This window comes from Aulonocara sp. 'chitande type north' Nkhata Bay, linkage group LG23, assembly GCF_057382095.1.
Source record: "Aulonocara sp. 'chitande type north' Nkhata Bay isolate Kocher_YH1m ecotype deep benthic linkage group LG23, A_spYH_male_GT1.1, whole genome shotgun sequence".
Lineage (NCBI taxonomy): Eukaryota > Metazoa > Chordata > Actinopteri > Cichliformes > Cichlidae > Aulonocara > Aulonocara sp. 'chitande type north' Nkhata Bay.
The window spans coordinates 53,249,281-53,253,994 of record NC_141365.1 but is presented as its reverse complement, the minus strand read 5'-3'; the positions used below and the strand labels follow the sequence as shown (position 1 = coordinate 53,253,994).

At 37.3% G+C, this 4,714-nt stretch overlaps 1 long non-coding RNA gene across 1 annotated transcript; it reads right to left on the bottom strand.

Moving 5' to 3' along the window:
* Positions 1–751: 751 nt before the first annotated feature.
* LOC147303061 (uncharacterized) lies at positions 752–2,930 on the bottom strand. The gene is made up of 3 exons (XR_015127119.1): positions 2,787–2,930; positions 1,600–1,832; positions 752–871 (listed from the first exon to the last, which is right to left on the bottom strand). It is a non-coding gene; the product is annotated as an uncharacterized LOC147303061 (long non-coding RNA).
* Between the last annotated feature and the right edge of the window lie 1,784 nt (positions 2,931–4,714).

Sequence of the window (4,714 nt, the reverse complement as noted above, 5' to 3'; positions counted from 1 at the left end):
CGCGCCTTCCCTGAGGGGAAAAAATTAATAAAAATAAATATATATGTATACGTATATGTGTGAGTGAACTATATACATGGGATATAGGTAATATACATGGTGCATGCGTAGGAAACATTAAAAAAGAAACATTGTGGGGCTGTATACAAGGGCAAAATCTAATAAATAAAATAAGGGAGGAGGGTCATTTGAGGTGGGGATGGTGATTCCAATAAGACCAAAATATTGCACATGAGCCAAAAATATTGTACGGAACATGGAAAGACTGAGATATTGCACATAGGTGATCAATAGCAGCATCAGAGTGGGTGTGTTGGAGGAGTCTGTTCACACTCTTAGTTTGCATTTCACGTCCTTCGAGTAGTCAGTAGGTCTAAAATAATATTATATAAGAAGGAGTACATTACAATGCTGCTCCTTCCGTTATGATTCAGCTGCAAATCCTTGCATTATATTATTTCTAATCTATATATCTAACATCTATATCTTTTCTATATTCTTGCCCCAGGACACAACGACCGAGACAGTCTGAGCCGGGGCTCGAACCGGCAACCTTCCGATTACAAGATGAGCTGCCAATTCTTGAGCCATGATCGCTCCACTATAACTTTAATCTGGAATTACACCTTTTCAAAGTAATGAATAAACTTGAATAAACTACCATGAGTGTTGACATTTCCCATCATCCATCAGTGTGAGAAAGAAAACGCAGGATTTTGCAGTTGAACAACAAGAACTTTATTGAACTTTATCTGAACATTGTTGTATATGAACATATGTGTGCAGGTGCATGCATGCTTGTGTGTGTGTAGCTATGTTTGTGTGTCTTTATTGGCAGTCATTTTCCTTTCCCATCAGCAACACCGTCTGCCTGCAAAGATAAATGAAGAGAGGAGATTCTTAGTATTTGTTGCAGTAACTTTCATCTGATATTTCATTTCTTCATAGCCGTGTTTCTGTATAACTTACATTGGTGGGCACATCATAATTGCTGGACTGAGGCTCTTTAACAGCTGCATCAATCTTAACCTCCTAGGTCCTGGCGTCCAAATATGTGGACATCACATTTTGGGTTATTTAGACCAAAATACTCAATTTTGCTCTACAAGGGCCTGATATCCACTTACGAGGACATTATACTGCTACTGTTCTATCAAAATTTTAAATGGATATCCTCATATGTGGCTCTCATTTTTCTTAGAAACAAAAATCTGGCAAGTCTTTGTTTTTACATTCATCAGGTCCCAATCAGCCCAAATATCAAAGAGAAAATAAAAATGCATGCCATGGAAGAGTTCAGGTCATAGGAGGTTAAGAAAGAAAGTAACAATTGCAGGAACATAGCATAGTTTTTTATAATTTATAATTTATACTTATACTTAGAGTGTGGCTAATTTCCTATCTGGCTATTGAACATCTAAAGGTATGTAACAATTTAATAAAAAAAATCTGATGGTACTGATGTCAGTGAAAGACCAAGGGGATAGGCATCTCCATCTGATCAATGCGATGTGGAGACAAGGTAGGTGATTAACACTAACAGTTAAAGAAAAGACTTTTCAACTGTTAATGACTTTTTGTGTTACTACAGGAACTTACAGTGGCTGGCACATCATTGCTCTGAGACTGAGACTCCTGAAGAACTGGAGTCTTACTAATTCCATCTTGCTCCAGTAACTCCAGTGCATTGTTTACTGTATCCAATATTTCAAAACGCCATCTTCCTCTCACATGCAAGACATACACTGGGACCCTGGGATCCGAAGTATTCTCCTCTTTTTCCATTGTCTTGCTCTTGTGAAGAAGCCACCTGGTTTAGGGCATGTGGTGCTCTGTTGTAAAACATTACATGCAAAAATGAACAGTCAGATTAAATGTGGTTCATGTAATGTAGTTCTGTATTGAAAGATCAAGGGATTGGGATGAAAAAATGAAAGCATCAATCATTTGTATTGTATAACTGGAAGATTTAGGGAATATGATGAATAAAATGAAAGAGTTATTCATTTGGATTGATGGAATTCTGATTGAACCAGCATTCAAATAAACCCCTCTTCTCCATCTTCTCCAACTTCTGCTAAAAGGTAACAACAAGGACTCCTAATTCAAGCCTGTTTCCACCGCCACTCCTCCAAAGTTGGCTGTTGTGCTCAATGATTGTTCAGGCATTTAGACAAATGAATTCTGCTGTCTTTTATAGGATGATGGATCTTGGAAAATAGGAATAGCCATTAGGAATTTTATGTGTAACTAATACAATAAGATTTGCACAGCTACCATTAGGAATCTTTTAATTTGAAATTATACCTTGTAAATGAAATCAATAAACTTTGATTCTGTGCTATTAAATAAAGTGCTGTACAAATGTCCACATAAACAAAGGTGTTATCTATTACTATTATTATTATTAGCAGTAATAATAAAATATAATATTAATCAGGATCAGAGAATTTTACTACTGACTGAACCACCTATAAAAATGAATCCAATTGAGCCCCGTGTTGAAATTATTTTTAAAAACACATAAAATATAATCAAATACATAAAATATAAACAAATACATTAAATTAAGTTCAGATGTTTGGTGCACATAGAGTGGCATGTTTCTTAGTCATACCGGGTACATAAGCACAATGTTCAAAGCATTAGTCATTTATATTATAATACTGGAGTGTCTAGGGACAAAGATGAAAATTATGGAAGTTTAGCTATTTTTATTACATAATTGGGAGGACGAGGGATTGGGGTGATAAAAAATGAAAAAATAGGGATTTGTATAGACTTACCTTAAAACAAATCGTTGCCAGTTTGCTGTACTCTCATCACACTCTGACATCATTGCTCCTCCCACCCTAGTTAATGACGAGACAGGTCTTTCAGCCAATCAGACGATCTAGTTTGCAATCATTGTCTAGGGTAACAGTTCTTGGAATGTATTATTAAATTAAATAATAACAACAGAATCCAGTCTTTAAGGCTGGACCCAAACTATGCTGCAGGTCCCAAAGTCAAACGATTACTGTGGAATCACAAAAATTGTCTAAATTCTTTAATCTTTAATAAAATGATCAGCGTTGCTGCTCTACCAGGTGTAATAATTACGTTTAACATCCAGGCATCCATCTTTTTTTCCACTCGATAAAAGTTAACATGACAGTTCCCGGTGGTAAGGAACAAATGCAATCGCATGGCAGGATGCTGTAAATGGACCAAACTTCAGTCAGGAGAACAACTGAGAAAATCCATCCACAATATGAGGTTAGTCATTAATTAAGAACTTAATTTATCTCAAGGAAAATTCGTTTGTCAGACACATGCTCAATCATCAACCACTTAGATGTCTTTTTCTGTCTTCCATGATTGCTGTTAGGGGTGGATTTTGATTATCGATTTATCGATTAAAATAGATTCTAGCTTAGATAATGTTGTATTGATTTATTAAAATCCTGAATCGATTTTGAATCTAATTCACAGCTAAAACAGTGACTTAGAGCAGGTACGTGGATTCTGCACACATGCACCCGACAGATCAGAATCAGTGAGATGTCGCCTTTCTCACCTGACAACACGGACGCGCTCGGGGCTGAAAGCCGACAGTTCACTGATTCTGATGTTTCAGTGGGTCAGCGCTTTATGTTTACGCCCTTTTTGCGATAGATTCTGAAGCTGCAGGTTGTATCTCTCTAAACAATATTGACTGAACCAGCAGCAAAAGAAGATCCAAAATAAGCTTCACATTTCCCTTCACATAAACATCATCATAAATTTCATCTTACTTTTGCTGCTTTGCTTTCACCACAATAAAAATCACACTTCATGCAGAGCTATCTCTCTCTCTCTCTCTGTGTGTACTTCAAAAACAGTTTCTTGTCTAGAAATCTCAGTTTTCTGCATTATTTACTTGCTTATTACGCACAAGTCTACCATTGTTTACAACGCTGTCAGACGCTGGTTTTTTTTCGCTTTTACTTACTTCCGAAAAGAGAGCCTAATTTTTGCTGTTCAATCAGCTACTGAACAAATGTAAACTTTTTAAAAATTGTGCAAAATTGCATAATGCTTGGTTTTGTCTCTAATAACACCTCAGTAACTTTGCTCTATTTCACTTCAGCAGCATCATGTTTATATGTTGATTAATTGTTTTCTTTCGTTTTTGATCTACTGCAGAATATTTTTAAGGTCATCTGCTATAAAATCCCAGGCCAGGAAAATGATTGTGATCAGAATTTTTATATTTCTGACTGTCTGAGGCAAAAAATTTAACTGAATCGAATCAATCGATTTGGGACATTGTGAATCGGAATCGAATTGATTCTAGAAATCCGTGATGATACCCAGCCCTAGTTTTTGTCCCACTTATCAGCTTTATCCCCTAGTCAAGTCCATGTCTGTTATGTTTCCTTTTTTACTTTGAAAGTCTGTGTCCTATGTCAATGTATCAAGTTTTGCTTCCCCGTTTATTAGGATCAGCTATGCCTCCCTCCCGTTTGCCATCCCTCGGACTGCACATTCTCCACAACATTCGCCTTCACCCCCTTCACTGCTCACCTGCTCTGCTTGGTGGAGGATGTGCAGCCCGGCCCGGCCTGAAGCTCTGTTAGCTGCCTGGCCAGCAGTTTGGTCATCAACTCTGCCACCAGCTCCATTTTCACCTCAACAATTACTTCAGTCATTAGCTCAGTCTCCTGTTCAGTCACCCTCAGTTCAGTCACGC